At 57.7% G+C, this 16,724-nt stretch overlaps 1 protein-coding gene across 1 annotated transcript in view; it reads right to left on the reverse strand.

Moving 5' to 3' along the window:
* The window catches only part of SLIT1 (slit homolog 1 (Drosophila)), a gene marked incomplete at its 5' end in the record, with an annotated part of 62,907 nt that overhangs the window by 32,078 nt on the left and 14,105 nt on the right, over window positions 1-16,724 (reverse strand). The gene's annotated exons all lie outside the window — the stretch shown is intronic.

The raw sequence follows: 16,724 nt of genomic DNA on the forward strand, positions 1-16,724 counted from the left end.
TGATGAGCAGGGGCTGCGCTGCCTTTCAGACACTCCTGCATCTTCAGAAATAACAGCACATCCTGTGTCCCTGGAGTCCGGGATGCCGGATTCAGATACGTTTTTGGGAAAGCAACACCTGATGTCAGTGCACGGCAGGTCTGGGCAGGGGTGGTGCTGCTGGATGGCAGCGGGGGGCTCTGTGCAAGGGAGGAGGGTGCCTCATCCTGGCCGTGCTCCCCCCAGACCCTCACTGTCCCTGGGGTGGGTGCAGCACCCTGATGCCCCGTCATCCAGCCCAGGGACGCATATGTGTAACGCCACATCAGACCAGGCTCTGCATGCTAATGCTCTCCCCATAACACAGCAGGGTTGACGGTCTAAATACATCAAAGCTGGGCTTTAAACTGGCTTAAAGAGGCACCCTGATTTTAATCGGACTGCCCACGCCACTGAGGACAAGATACCCCTGAGCCATCTGCACCCTCTCACATGGCATCCCAGAGCCTCACAAAGCGCAGCCAAAGCCCAGACCTGCCAGAGCTGGCAGACCCGGCGGCTCTCCGGGACAGGCTCTCACCTCCATAGGTCAGGGGATGGATGCGCTGGGTTCAGGTCCCAGCCAAAGGACAGCCCTAAGCTGGGGAACAGACCCCCTTCCAGGGCTGCCACCTGCTTTCCAGGGACTCAGCAGCCTCATCCCCCTTTTTCCAGGGACAGATTAGAGCACAGGGACAGCGCGCATCGATGGCCATAAAGCCAAGGACCGTGGACTGCTTTCCCTCCTCCAGCCCCTGGAGACTTCCCGAGCTCCCCAGTCCTGCTAGCTGAAAGGCTCTCCCAGGCTAAACCCCATCTGCTCGCTGGAGCCACGACGTCTGCGGGGCCGGACGATACCTGCCGCTTCCCTGCCAAGGCACCGCAGGGTGGGCAGCCGACCCATGGAGCTGGGACATCCCCACTCACCTCCGCGACCCGCAGGCAGCTGCCTGAGCGAGCATCCCCCAGGTCGCGGGGGGCTGCAGGCAGCGTGGGGCCGGGGAGGGAGGGCAGCTGCCCACCTCCCCCGGGGAAGGCAGCGGGCAGCCAGGAGGGGACCGGCGCCAGCCAGACCCACGCTAAGAGAGGAGCCACCGTGCACGAAGGCAGCCCGGTGCCGGCCACACGCTGCTAAGGGCTGGCACGGTCAGCTGGCGGACGGGGCCCAGCAGGAACGGGGTCCCACCGCCCATTTTGCCCCCGGAGAAGAGGGTTTGCAGCAGCGCCCACCCCGCCAGGCTGCAAACAGCCTCTCCCCCTCATTATTTTTTCACCGCAAGAACTATCTTATACCTTATCAATAATTCACAGGTACAAACGATAACGTTCGCTGTCGTGGTCCGGGAGCCACATGTTCCCGGCGAGGGGGAAGGGGCCGGTTGCAATCGCTATTGTTAATGCCTGCAGAGTCAGGGGGAGGCGGGGAGGATAAATATTTAACACTGTGTCTCCGAGCAAATGTCCATGACCGAGGGCTGAACATGGGTTTTACACAGAGCTGCTCCTGCCCTTGAGAGGGTCATTAGCATGTTAAAAGCCGTCAGAGCGGGGCTGATGGAAGGGCTCTGCTGGAGGGACCGCCCCAGCGCTCTGCCCGGGGCCGGTGGGATGCGAGGGGGCTTTTTGCTGTCGAGGGAACATGGCGATCTCCATCCTGCCCAAATTTCCCCTTTCCTGAGCACAAAGGCTGTGCTCTCAGCCACCCGGCAAGCAGCATCCCCAGCTCTGCCTGCTGCTGCATCGGGGAGCACAGCGGACGGGGCACCTGGGGGTACCCCGGGGCTGGTGGGTGGCCGGGGCAGTTCATTGTGCAGAGGAATTACAAAGGGGACACAAAGAGCCACACACCGCATTTTGTGTGAGCTTCCTCTCCCGGGCCGCCTGGGCCTTTCTTTTGCCATGTTGAGGGTGAGTTTTCTGTGTAAATCCCCGGGGGCGCGGGGGAGAAAAGGTGTCTTTGTGAAAGAGGCTGGAAAAAAAAGGAAAAAAAAAGAAGCAAAAGCACAAAACCCAGACCCAGCAGTGGCAGGCTGCAAGGACAGGAGCACAAAGATTCCCAGAGCATGTAAAGACATTCCTACAACCGGGGGATCAGGGGTCGGCAGGCTGCGAGGACACAGGGGCGTTTGCACACACTGCCCTGCTCACAGGGGCACCGATGACGCCCCGCAGCATCCCACTGCTCTGCACGCGTTGTCCCCAAATGTGCAGCCAGAGTGGGACTTTCCCAGAGCCACATCCCCAGCTACAGCCAGCTTTTGCCTTCTCACTGTCCCAGGAACAATTTCAGGGGACCAGCAGCCAGGAAAACCCCACGGCTGGACAACCTGTAAGCACTCCCTTTTGGCCTCACTGTCATGGTCACGGCTGGTGTCTCTCTGCAAAGGGATGGGAACAGGAGAGAAGCAGATCCTGCCCGGCTCTGCAGGGATGGGGGCACTGGAGGAAGAGCAGTTGTGATGGGCAAGGGAGCGGCGTAGGGGAGAGACAGCATCTTCAACCACCACCGCCATTTGCCCTGTGAACTCCAAGCCAGAGCCCTTGCAAAGCTCAGCCAGCACCTAACCAGGCAAGGTACTCTGTAGCTCATAAAATCAAAGCAAAGCCGTCTTTTCCTTTTACCGCGCTAGTAAAACATAACTCTGCCTAAGATGCTCAGACAGGATTGCAGCGCAGGGGTCGGGAAGGCCACGGCTGAACATCCCCCGGGGAGAGCGTGGGAAGACAGGCACCAGCGGATCCCCCCCGGCCTGGCTGAGCAGCAGGGGCAGCCTGGGACATCTCCTGCCTCAGTAGCCCCCCGGCTGTGGCAGCCCCATCCCCACCAGCAGACGTGCCTGCTCAGACATCGCCTCGCATCGTCCTGGATGGAGAAGAGCCTCTGCAGCTGGCTTTGCTCAGCCAGCCTTGCAAACCAGGGATGCTTGAGGGCTTTGCAAGCAATTAAGGTCCTGGCCTGGAATGCAGGTGCTGGATTGATGTCCCCAGTGCCCAGAGAGGGACAGCGGATGGGGTGCCATCCATCACCCAGAAGGGGACACTTTATCACCGGGACGCCTCTGCGCACCTGGCCCAGACACAGAGCCTTCCTTGGGATTCCTGCTCCAACCCTGTCCCTTCCCATTTTCACCATCAGGCAGAGAAGTACGATCTCCTTTGCAACTTCAAAGGACATCCAATCCACCTCTTCCCAGCTGAGTGTTCAATGGTTAACTGCTCTCCATGGTGAAAAAGCCAAATTTCATTCTAGTCTGAATTTGTCTGGTTTCAGCCTCCAGCTATTGAATGATTTTATGCTTTTTCTTTTCTTTTTCTTTTTTTACAAAATTAATGAGGTGCCTACAGTCAGGCTTCTCCCCATGCAGGTACACAGAGATGGGGATAAAATCCCCTCCTTACCCCCTCTTGCATACACTAAATAGGCTGAGCTTTTTAATTCTTTTCACTGGAAGGCAGGTTTTCCAGACCTTCAATTATACTGCACTTCCTCTCTGAGCACTTTCTAATTTCCCAACATCTCTCTAAACCGTGGACCCTGAAGCAGAAACAATGCTCAACAGAGGCCTCCCCGCTGCCCCCCAAAACAGCAACCCCCCCAGCCCTCGGTACCCAGAGCTGCTCTGCTCATCCATCACCCCAGAAGCTTCAGCGCTGGAAGCCTGCATCCCAAAGCATGCTGCCACGACGGCTGCTAAGTCTTTTTCAGTGTAACCGCGTCCCCCGACACTGTTCCCCGTCTTGTAGCTGTGACCTACATTTTTTTTCCCCAGCTGCATGACCTTGCACGAGGATGTTTTCCAGCGCCAGGTGTTTCAGGCAGAGCATCCCACCAGACCAGCATCCCACCGGCATCCCCAGCCCTGCTCCTTTCACCTATTGGTTCATGTTTTGTTCCAAACAGAGCTCTGTGATGGTGCGGGTCACTTCTTCCCCAGCTACATCACCTACACCACCCAGCTCACTGCACACCCTCGGCTGGGTGCAGAAGGATGAGGCAACAAGAGGCCAGGAGACTTGGGGGTGGTTGGCAAAAGTCAATATTTTGCCACTGAAGATCCCAAGACCACTGTGGCTCTGCAGAGATGGTGAACATCAGTTCATCATCATCAGACCCCTGCTGCACCCTGCCAGAAAGGCGACCGCTGCAATTCCCCCAGGATGTCTACCAGTGAAGCACATTGTCAGAAATGCTACACTGATTTTTGCAGAATATTAATGTTTTCATCGCAATATCCTCCAGGCAAGAGTAAAATGACTTGCAGAAGTCTCAGTATATCATGTCAGCACAGTCGCTACTTATCAACCCAATTTGTCAGCTCATCAAAAAAAATGATATCAGGTTTGTTTGACGAGAGCAATTTTCCATGTGGATTGGCATTAATTATCCTTTAATTCCTCCCTGATTGCCAACTGTATCGTTATTGTAGCAGGGATCGGTGTCAAGCTGGAGGCAGAGCAGCCGGCTGCTACCAGGGCGGAGGCGTCGCAGGGATGCTCTATCATCGCTCGCCGCACCTCGGCCCAGCCACTGCCATGGGGGTTAATGACCTCGCCGTCACTCTCAAGGTGGCAAAATGACTGATGCATAGAAAGTGTCACATCCCTCCATGCACAGCCCAGGTCCTGGCCAGGGGCAGTTGCTAAGAGACAAGACCAGGATGGAGGGAGTGAAGAAGCATGGGAGAGAGAGAGGATACACTTTGCTGGACCCCACTGAGGCTAGATCCTGCCCCAGGGAGTGGGGTGCTTGCAAAGGCTCCCGGCATCAACACAGGTCCCGCACTTCGTGGAACAACTCCTGTGCCACAAAACCACACACAGGGCTGAGGGGGGACAGGAGGAGCCCAGCTGAGAGGGGCAGGCAGCGGGAGCTGGCAGCGCTGGGCTCGTGCCATCGGCACTGCACGCACGAGCTCCCTGCAGAGCGGCCACAGTCCTTTCCAGCCACGTGCCTTCAATTCCCCGAGGCACAGAAGCGTGCCCCAGGGGCAGATGAAGCAACAGGCAGAGTGGCAGCCAGCCCTGGCAGCACACCAGCTGTGCCCCCAGCCCACCGCAGCCAGTGCCCAGCACAGGCTGACCCTTCAGCCCATCACCCATGTGGCTTTGCCTGTCCCTCCCGTGCCGGGGCACCTTCTGCCCCAAGGAGTGGGCTCAGACCACGGCAGGGACCTCACGCCACCCAGGCGAAGAGTTGGGTTTGTGCAACCACCCCTGCCAGGGATGGGGACCTGCCTGCCCCATGAGCCCCATCCCTCAGGCAAGAGGCAACCCTGGCCACGGGCAGGGGCTGGGGCAGTCCCCGGAGAAGCCAATATTTGCTCTCTTGCTGGTTAACCCTCAGGCTGAGGAATGCGGGGTCACCACCTGCACGGCTCCCCGGGGAGTCAGTTGTGTGTGGAGGGACACGGGGATGTCCCCTTTCGGCTGCGCTATTTATTTTCTCAATATTTGTGGAAGGAAATGAGAGCCGGGGGAACACGGGGCCAAGGATGGGCCAGGAGGGCTGGCAGACGGAGCCTCGGCTGAGGGAAGCCAGCCAGGGCTTCCCAACCACCCTGTCCACCCCCCTGCCCATACCCTCCTCAGTCCCCACCTTCTGCTGCAGCCCTTCTGGATCAGGAGCGCTGGCGTGGGTCTCCTCTCCTGTGCCTTGCCTCATCCCCTGGCTTGGCCATCTACTTGGATGCAGCTGAACAAGCTGGAGCAAACTGCTGCCTTCACAAAAAGCCATTGCAGGGTGAGTGGGCTCATTCCCGCCGGGAGCAGGGCTCTTCCAGCTTTCAATTGCAAAAGGTACCACTCAATGCTTGCTCCCATTAAACCTGATGGTCTCTTCTGCAGCCCACTCCCCTAAGAAGCTTAAAACCCCTGCAAAATGATGAGCCATCCTACAGCATGGCCGATACTCCCAGCAGCCAGCTGGCTCGCAGCTTATGTCCTGCTCCTGCTCTCAGCCATTAATAAAACTCCAAAACAATGACCCTGCCCATGACCCTATGGTCACTGTCAGCGACACTGCTCCCCAGCAGCCCTTCGCTCCTGCATGCTTCATCTCGCTTGGGATTGATGTGCTTCCAAGCTGGGCACTGCCACTGGACAGGCTGCAAACATGTAGCCCTGGCACCATGTAGCAGGTGTGGAGAAGAAATCTGGCCATCAGTGGGAGGCACAGCCCTTGGACAGCCGGGGAGGGCTGTCACCATGTCTCTAATCCCTACAGGTCTAGGAAATGTAACTGGCAGAGGCATGCAGGCAATTTAGCTCCTGTCTCCGGGACTCAGTTTTCCATCTATAAATAAGAAAAAATACGCTGATGTCTGCTGCAGTGGGGATGTTGGAGTGAGCAAGTGCCCCGAGGTACCCTAGAGCCCAGGGGGAGGGCGTCAAAGACTAAATATTATCATTCCTGACATTGCAACCAAGACTGCTGAGCAGAAACTGCCGCTCCAGCAGTGCTGCCGTGGCGGGCTGTATTTGCACTGCCAGCTAATGCCGGAGCTGAGGCACCTCCAAAAGCCGGACTCGCATGCAGCAGTTATCCCCAGCCCTGCATCCCCAGAGCCCACGGCGCTTGGAGGGGAGAGTGGAGCCTGCTGCACCCCATGCTCCGGGCCAGCCAGGGAAGGTTCCTCCTGCGGTGCATCTGTCTGCTCGCCCTGGGCATGGTGCAGAGGTAGCCAGCACCCCAGGAGTCTCAGGGCACCCCAGTCCCATGGGCGCAAGCTTGGAGCAAGCCACCCTGCTGCGGGAGAGCCAGGCAGCTGCCCGCTGTAGCATCCCGGCTCCCAGCCCTGAGCTCCTTGCCAGCAGCCCCTGGCTGGGGTTGGGGTTGCGGGGGTGTTTCCCAGTCCAGGATGCCCATCTGGAACCCATTAGGCACCTTTAATCCCCCTCATCCATTCTGGTGCTGTCTGAGCTCCCCCCCACCAACACATACAACGCTGCCATTCAAGCAGTTAATTTAAACAAATTCTGCCCAGCCGCCACGTCGAGAAGCGATGAAAAAGCCAAACGAAGCAGCTCAAAGCCAAGGGGGGAGTAAAAAAAAAAAAAAAAGAAAGAAAAGAAAAGAAAAGAAAGAAAACCACTCGGCACGACGGGGCTGATACCCAGAAAGACCAGCTGCATCCTCCCATCCCAGCCAGACCCAGTCCTCCCCTCTCGCAGGCAATCAGATACCATGCGGGCTGTGTAATTGGATGGCAAAGGATAGAGAGAGACATCTTAAAGCTTGGGTCTAATCTCATTAACACCCGGCTGCGGGGATGCTGTGAAATCGTAGGATGCAGGAATGAGCAACACGCTGCGCCCGTGGGGAAGAGAACAAGCGAGCCGGAGCGGGACGGCAATGCTGGGAGGTGGAAATGCCTCCGGTCAGAGAGCAAGAGCTGGAAACGCCACTGAGTCCCGGGAATGCAGCCAGCCTCCCCTGCTTGCTCCTCGCTTGCTTGCTCCTGTTGACCCCACAAGCACAGACCCCCCTCGCTACACTGCCCCAACTTTGTCCCCATGATTAGTAATTAATAGCGCTGACAGTAATAGCCCGGCTGTGCAATGGAGAGAAGCTGCAATGGAGCAACCCTGGGGTGAAACCCCAATGCCAGGTACCTGCATCCCGACCCTACACCCTGTGCCATGTGTGCACCAGCACGGCACACACCGATTTTGCATTTCCATCATGCTTGCCGGGGACCGGCACGTACCCAGCAAAACGCGCGGTCGCGCGTTTTGCTGGGTACGTTCCGGTCCCCGGCAAGCGGGATCGCCAGCCCCCAGACAAACATCCCAAAAGGGTCCCGTGATGGGGTCGACCCCCAACCTGCATCCCCAGGCCCCCGTTGCCAAGGCGACCCGCAAGCCCACGTCGCATAGCGACGGGCCAACGACGGCCCCTGGGAAAAAGCATCCCAGCCCAGGCGTAAGGGAGGGGGGGAATGAAGCGCCCACCCACCTGTGGGGCTCGGAGCCGGACAAAAGCCCCTTTGAGTGCCGTACCAGGGATGGGAAGGCGGGGGGACGACGACAGGGCCAGGACTCCTGGGTCCCCTTCCCAGTTCTGCCATAGGAGGGGTCTATGGATGGAGGACTTCCCAGCTCTGGGGCGAGAGGCACTTTTTGGGAGCTTTTCCTGTGCTTTCCACATTTAACACTCTGTTTGTGAAGTGGGGTTAATGTCCCTCACTCCTCTGTAGGATCCCCAAATTACTATTTCCCAAACACTCAAGAGGATGGTCAAGCTCTTCCCACCTTCACCTCCCAGAGAAACCTCTCTCCTCCAGCCCCAGGCCTGGAAAAAGCCTGAGCAACTTTATTTCTCTCCAGGCAACTCTGCCCCAAACACCACCCTCCATCAGAGGGGTGGCGAGGGCCAGAGGGGGAGAAGGGGAGGGCAAGGAAACCATTTTAAACCATCCCTGCCATTTCCTGCCTCCCAGTTTACAGAAAACAAGACAGCAAGACGTCTTTGGTTACCAACAGCTCCCTGAGGAGCAGTAAAAATTAATCCAGCTTTTCCTGTCCTGAAGGGAAATACAGACATAAATGGGAACCAAAGCCTCTGGGGGCAAAAGGGGTTGCAAAAACCACGGAGGGGCCAGGGGACGCAGCCGGTAAGACCCCCCTAATCCATGTGCTGCTTAGTTCTGGCAGGGCAGTGGGGGTCCTAACCACAGACGTCTGCATCTCGCTGGTTAAGTGAGGATAAGCCTGAGATGATAATTAATTTAACACAGATGAGAATCTGGGAAATGAATCCCCACCTCCCCAAACCCACCCCCAACACGCTGCCGGCCGGGTTTCTTTGCACAGGGATGCCGACCAGCACGCACAGGGAAACGGGCTTTCCAAACCAGGATGCGGCCAGCCCATCCCTGCGGGCAGGGGACAGCTTCCCCTCGGCAATGCCTACAAGCCCTGCCGCACCAGGACTCCCTCTGGGCATGAGAAGGGGCATCTTCCCTGCTCACATACATTTGGTCTTTACAGCACTTCAGCGCTGGGAAAATTACCCACCTACTGCAGTGGGTAAAGCATCCCGGTACTCCAGGCAGCCTGCTTGGGCAAGAAGCTGGTGCTGGCACCCACCAAGCTGGGCTGCTGGTGTCTGGGCTGCAGGCTGCGTGGTCCAGCACTGATGCCGACAGCACCACGGGCCCCTCGGGAGCAGCAGAGAAGGGATGGGGCACAGGCACCGTTGCAGGCAGCAGTCAGAAGCAGTGCTGGAAACTAGTGACAGCTTGTTTTCGTGGCAGCCCCAGCAGGAGTGACAAGGGGGCCCAGCACCCATCCGCGGGAGAATCAACCAGCAAACACAGGTTAATTACCAGGCTCTGCACATTAACACATCTGTGGGATACGTGTGCAGGGGTGCCAAGTTAAAACTTACCCTAAAATCACTGCTTAAAACTTTTTTCTTCCACATCCTGGAAGTCAAATTACCAAAGGCTAATTCTGCTCACGATACTTTAATATCACTTTGAACCTTTCTACTATCTGAGCCGTGAAAACAGGAGGAAGGAAATGCTTTTATTCTGCTCTCAAAACATATGGACAAAGGGACTGGCTTCTCCAAGTGCTCTTTTAACTCTTTCAGGGGACCAAAGGTGGCCAAGGGGTGAATGTGGCACAATGCAGGCAATGAGCCGCAAGGCAAGGAGGAAATAAATAATTCCCCTGTGTTTTAATAGCTATGTAATTAGCACTGCTGCCCAGCATTAGGAAGACTTGATTTTCCATTGCTTTTTCCCATGGGTTGCAAATTCCCATTGGCTGGTGTGGCAGGGATCGCTGGGGAGCTGGGCAGGGATGCTCTGTACGATGCCATGTGGAGGGGGCACTTTGCAAAAAGGGGCAGGGGGCTGGAAGCTACACCTCACTACAGACCCAGACCCCTTTCCTTTAATGCCATTACAAAAGCCAAATCCAAGCCTGCACCCAAAGCAAGACCGAGGGTGCGCCCGGCAGAGCTGGCAGCTCGAGGAGGGAGCTCCAGGAGCAGGGCTCAACCCCACGCATTGCCAGGGAAACCTTGGAAGCGGCTCAAGACCCAGAAAGCCGGAGCCGGCCGTGGGTCAGGAGCACAACAGAGTGCACGGAGGGAGGGGGCAGATTATCTCCAGGCAGCCGGCTGGCAATGCCCGCTCCTGGCAGCCCCAGCTTGCCGGCAGGATAATGGCACAGAACAGAGCTGGGGGCCAGGGCACCCCTGTGCAGGGTCTGCACCATCAACCTGGTGGGAGGGGGCCCGGGCTGGTGGGAAGCAAAGGGGGAGGCTGCTTGGCAGCAGGTCGGGGCATGGCAGCGACTCTCACCCCGGCACTCCTGTGTCTCCAGAGACTGCAAGTCAGGTCCCAAAAAGCTTATGGAAGCGCTTAAATCTAAAAAGGTCTTAAACAAGTGTTTAATTCGTGAGGCTTTGAGGCTTGGCTGTACTCAGGATCCCCCAGGGAGTCTTTCTGGGGCACCAAAAAAAAGCTGAGGTCTGTGGCACATTACCGATGGAGGAAGAAGGGGGAGAGCAAGCAGGCAGCGAGCAGCTCCCTGCACAACAGTGCCACTTCCCAGCAGGGACACCCAGCACAAAACCCCAGAGATGTCCTTACTGTGCCCATAAGGATGTTGTCCCCATGGGGACAGCAGTGCGAGGGCATGCAAACCTGCCTCGGCTTGGCCCCAGTGCAGCCCCCTGAGCCCCCCGCCCCGAGGCCGGGGGTGCCAGCCCCAGCCCCTTGCTGCCTGCCAGCCTGCTGGGGAGGGGGCTGGCTGCCCGCCTGCCTGGCAGCATCTTTTCCTAGGTAACCTCCCCACCTATTAGTGGCACATTTGTTTCCCCGCGTTTCCTTAGAGCTGTCATGAGCCACACTGACTCTTTGTTCCCGGGGGCTGCGGAGAGGCCTCCCTTCCCCCTCCCCGTCCCCCCGGTTGGGGGGGGGGGGAATCTTGCAGTGCACAGACCCTGCAGTCCCCCCCCAGCTACTGGGGTAAACACGCTCCCCTTCCTGATTGGTATTCGGGGGGACACGTCCCAGCCTGGCCCCCCCAGCCCCACTCTGTCCCCGACAGAAGAGGCTTTGTCGGGAGCGCGAGGGGGTACGGCACCCAGAGTCGAGGGGACAACGGCCGAAACGTGGGCACGGTGACAGCGGGGACACTTGGCCCTCACCCAGCAAGGGGAGGGGGATGCTGCTGGAGGGGGGAACTGGGACAGAAATGCGAGATGCTGGGGAAGGGGAAGCAGGGACGTTTGCTCCGAGGGGGGCAGCTGCTCTCTGCTCCAACCTTGGCACTTTGCTCTTGGGCCGCGGAATTCTGCACAGGGACACCAGCACATACGCACCTGTGCAAGAAGCAAAGCGGCAAAGGGGCACACGCCCAGGGAGCCGAAGCCACCCTGCTCCAGCACGGAAAGATGAAAACAACAACGCCGTGCCCGTAGGCCCCTTCCCACGCAGCGGCTGCAGGCTCCCAGGCGCACGCCGAGCTTGCCGGCTGCAGAGCGACCACAAAACCTCGCCGGAGGTAGCGAACCTCAGCCAAAGCCCCAACAGGAGTGGCCGTGGGAGGACGGGACGGGTGTCTGGCACAGGAGAGCCGGCATGCAGCCAGAGCCAGCCCACCACCACGGCAGGATTTCCAGGGAGCCAACATGCAGGCAGGCACCAAAAATCCCCCACCAGATCAAAACCGGGGCTCAGGGCAGGCAAGTCCCCCCAGGCTGGGAGGGGAGCAGAGCTGCAGCACCCGCATCCCCTGGTGAGCATCCCCCCCACACCCACGCCTCCCACCTGGCACCCGCACAGCCACCCACTGCAGAGGCACGGGACTGCTCCTCTACCCAGCCACCACCGAGCACGTGGTTTTTGTCCCAACACTTCTCCATCTCTCCCTTTCCTATCCGGGGGTTTTCCCAGTACAGCAGCAAGAGGAACGGTCACTGATACAGTCTCGCAAGCAACACTTCCCACGCACAGCCAGCCCCACTCGAGCAGGGCCTGTTTTGTTATTCCTTTCTCCGACAGCTCCTTTTTCACTTGTCACCCTGTTTTGCTACTACTCAGCTCACAGCTTCCTCCCGCGTGGTTGTGGCCCTCTCCTTCTTGAAGGATGTCATTTGCATTTTCTCAAGTTATTTAGCAGCGCTCCATTTTTCTCTGCTTGTTTTTCTAAAGGCAATTAGGGCTGGGTTTGGCCAGATGCAGGGAGGGTGCGAGGCACCTACCCCAGAGCTCACCAGAATGTAACCTCTCCTGCCCGGGCAGCACACCCAGTTGCAGTCGTCTCTGCAACTCAGTTCAAAACTCCCTCATCACTCAGATCTTCAAATACCCCTGGTCCAGCGGTGGTCTGGATCAGCCCCTGGTCTCTGTCTCAGGTCCCAGACAGAAGTAAGTGCAGAGCATCACTACTCCTCAGCAGGCTCTGGCCGCAGGAGGAGAGTCTCGTAGGAGCATGACAATCCTCCCAGCTCCTACAGCATTTCACATGTCCCCAGCTCAGAAAGCCACCGGTCCTGATTGAGATGTTAATGTTGTTTCCAGGGAGCCCCTGCCCTTACAGATGGGAGAGCAGCACCATGGCCCTTCCCCCTGGGCTTGGCTGCCAGCTCAGAAGCAGCACCGTCTCCTCCACCATTTTTGCTGGCACGGGTCCGACAGGCTGCAGCTCATGTCCTAAATCTTCCTCCTTCTGGAGACAAGACCTTTTCTCCCTACTCTCTGCTCATCCTCTCTCGGCTCCCACTCTGCTGAGCATGGAGCAGCTGCTGCGGCTTTTGGCAAGGGAAACCTCTGGGCAGCCACTCCTGGGGGGATACATCCAGCCGGGATTGCTGCTCCCCTGCGGGAGCATCTCCCCAGAGCTCCCCGCAACTGAGCACGCACCTCTCCACTCTTCCCTCGCGCCAGCTCGGCTTTCCCTTGGAGAAAACCATTTATTTATAGCCATCCTGGCTGCCTTTAGCACATTTCGACAGCCCACGTCTTTGCCTCCCTGACGATGCGCCCGCAGCGTTTCTGTTCTCACCCTGCTGCTATGGCCATCCCAGCCTCCTCTCTCCTCCTCGCATCCCCCACCCAGCACCCCCAAAGGGACTTAAAAACGGCTTCAGGAGGAGGTTTTAAGGGAAGGTGGGGAGAGAGGGGAGACAAGGCTACAAAACTCCTCTCCCATCCTCCCCCCAAGGGAGCAGAGAGAAACTCAAGGGCTTGGGTCCCCCCTCCCAAGGGAAGAAAACAACTCCTGCCAGCTCGGGAGAGATGCTGAAGCGAGGTCTGCCAGCACCCCCCTGACTCCCGGCGTGCCGCAGGGCTGCACCGGGGCACCAGTGCTGAGCCAAGATGTGCACAGCTGCGGGGCACCGGCGATCACCGCTGGGCAGTGCAATAGCAGAGGTCACCTTCTTGCCTGGGTAATCCTCGATGGAAGGGAAGATCCATTTTTTATCAGCTCTCCACCTTGCAGGAGACGTGCTCTTCCCCAGCGAGCTGTGGGGGGGACCCCGGCCCCCCCCAACCCCACAATGCTTTGTTCTTCCGTCCAGTGCTGACAGTTTAATTAAACCCAGTTTGAGATGGGGTCACCAGGGTCAGGCGCTCTCCAGTGAAACCTCAGATCAACACCATTTCCAGCCACCAGGACTGCTTAATGAGTTATCCGCTCGTTGCGGCAGATAAAAATAGGAAGGCCATGCGGAGAGTCCTCCTGCCTCCCAGCCCCTCTGCCGAGGCACTGGCACAGCCCCCCCAACCCCACCATCTCAGACCAAGACGGGCTCCGGGCAGGCGTCAGCTCAGTATTCCCAAATACCAAGGGGAAAACATTCTTCTCCAGGCGTCTCACCTCCCCCATGCCCTCATGTGAGGTTTGCTTTCTGCTGGCCCTTTCCTGCCATTCCCCAGTTTATTTAAGCGCAGACGGATCAGGTTTAACTCCAACCCTTTCCATTATCCCAGTGCACAAATGCTCTTTATAGCCAAGATCCAAGTAACTAATTGCAGGTTGAGCCGGGCTGGGAGACCACAAAGCACCACCAACGTGGATTAGGCTTTGACACTCAGACCCAGGAGGCAGACAAACAGCTCTCCATCCCGACCTGAGCCTGAGGTCCTCCCCTCTGTGCTTGTGAGGTATTTCCATGAGGCTCGAGGTACAGTGGAAAACTGCTCTATGGGTATCACATACCCCACATTCAACAGACTTGCCTTAACCTGCTGCCGTGTTACTGATGTGTTGCTGAAGATGCATCAAGACTAAGGCTAGAAGAGGCTGGAGCGTCCAGGCCAGCACCCAGGTACCCATCTAAGCAACCCCCACTGGTTCCTGCATCCACCCCTGGCTTTCTGCCTCAGCTGCCACCCAGCTGCCAGACCCAGCAGCCTCATTTCCCAGCTAAACAGATCTCAGCCTGACTCGTTCAGCCAGTTTCTGCTAATTCAAGACCTCCCGGTATCAAGGTGCAACGACACGAGGACCTAGCAGGTACCTCCGGGAGCTTGAGGAGAACGTCGTGGGTGGCCGCAGTGGGCAGGGCATGGGGGGCACAGGCACCGCTTGCTGGAAATGGTCTGGAGACCAGGATCTGCAAGAGCACGGTGCTGCTAAAAGCCCTCTTCCCGTCCCATCCCATCCTGACCAGCACAGGTCCCGGCCTGCCTCTGGGGCAGGGAGAGGCCACAGAGCCACGGGGCCACCCCAGATCCATTTCAGCAGTTAAATAAGCGCAAAGCCTGGCGGAGAGGCTCCGATTTCAGTTCAAGGCAAGCTGATTTCAATTTAGCTTAAACCTGCTCCCCACTGACTCATATCCCTGTAGCCTGAGCCAGGTTTGTGGCAATTTAAGAGCGTCCTTATGACCTCCCACACTGGCCGGACTAGCACCGGTCCAGTTCCCACCTCCTGTTAAGCCAGCGTGATGGTGTGTCTAGACAAGGTCTGGGCACCCCCTGTTCTGCTGTATCCCCCAAACCATCCTTGGGCATCTCAGCAATGGGCAGCCACAAGGAGATGGAGCAGCAGGTCCTCCGGCACGCAGGGCTTTGCTGCCCAAACACAGCACCTGAGGCTCTTCCCGGGCAGCGGCTCCTGATGTGCTCCCCAGGCAGACTCCAGCACTGCATCCCTGCCCTCACTAACGCAGGCAGCACATGGAGTAACATGCAGAGAAGGATGGCAGGCGGCTCAGTGTGTCCCCCATCCCCAACCCCACAGCTTGTCACAGAGACCGTCTGCTCTGAGCGTGCACCAAAGCTCCCCAGGACACGGCACCACCTATAGCTGAGGGGCTGCAAAAATCTAAGCCTGCTCACACAGCCCCAGATTACACAAGAAAAGCTCCAGGTGCTGGTGTCCAGGTGGTGGCTGTCACAGCAGACTTGGTCAGAAAACAGCTTCAAGGCAGGGCAGGAGGGAATAGGTTCAAGAAAACCACCAAATTGCAGGAAGCAACAGCAAAGCAACAGGCAGAGGCTGAAATGAAACTGCGCACGGCACGGGGCGGGGGGGGGCTGCAAGAAGCATCTTGCACATCCCTCCTCACCCATGGCAGTACGTAGAGCCCCAGCTCCACACGAGCCTGGGAGCTGTGGAGGGGCACACAGCACAGCCCACCCGTGAGGCTGTCCTTCTGCATCTCCCCAATGAATTGTTGGGGTTTGCTTTTTGAAAGAGCCTGGTATTAAAATATAGAGAAGATTAAAAGGGAAAGATTAATGTTTGTAAAATAATTCTCTCAACTGTGTTTTTGTTATGCAATGGGCGGCTGGAGGAGGATGGGCCCTTTCTGGCGCCACGATACGGCACAGCTGAGCTCAACAAATGCCATTCGACAATTAATTGAACGCCTGTGCTATCAGCTGCCATTACCTAGGCCCATCTTTGGCACAGGCCCACCATTTCACACATCCCACGCTGGCAACCCACACAGCATTTTAACCCTTCATTACACCGCCTCCGGCTGGACTCCAGGACTGACTCCCTGGCACTGTCAGAATAAACCAGCATCACTGCTGAGGAAAACGGCTCAGCTGCAGCCTGCCTGCGTGGGCAGGGCTGCTTGGCCCTGACATGGTCATGCCTGTCCTGGCAATGTCTCAGCCCATTCAGTTATTTCATCCACTCCTACCCTGTGCCAGCAGGGACCTGGCATCCTCATTTCACAGCTGAGAAATGGAGATACAAGATGCAGTAAGCAGAGAGCTTGTGTCCTAGCCACAACTACCCTGCTCCTACACGCTGCAAATCAGCCACAGGATGTAAGCATCTTCTCCGAGAGATGGAGAGCACCCAGCCCCAGTTTGGCATGCACCCTCTCCTCCTCACAGCCCCCTTCCCAACATACGTGGTGCCTGACATAGCTGAGAGCCGGTAAATGCTTTGTTAAGAGGATTTCCTGCAGTTTGAAAAATGCTGCTGTTGCCCGAGCAAAGCAGCCCCAGGCAAGGGAAAGCCAATATGGAAAAAGGAGTATTTATCAAACCCCAGCAGCCCTTCCCTGGCAGCCTGCTGCTGCACGGAGGGAAGAGGGGTCTGCAGAGGTGGGGCTTGGACAACAGGAGATGGTCCCTGGGGGTGCTTCTGCGGGTGCAGAGGGACAGGCAGGGATGGAGGCAGGCAGGGCTGTGCAGAGAAGGGGCAGCAGGCACAAGGGGCTGGATCTGCCCCAGGCAGGGCTTCCTCCTCCTTCCCCAGGCTGCCCTGGACACCAGCAG

The sequence above is a fragment of the Haliaeetus leucocephalus genome, unplaced genomic scaffold (genome assembly GCF_000737465.1).
Source record: "Haliaeetus leucocephalus isolate CR32 unplaced genomic scaffold, Haliaeetus_leucocephalus-4.0 Scaffold184, whole genome shotgun sequence".
In the NCBI taxonomy this organism is placed as follows: Eukaryota; Metazoa; Chordata; class Aves; order Accipitriformes; family Accipitridae; genus Haliaeetus; species Haliaeetus leucocephalus.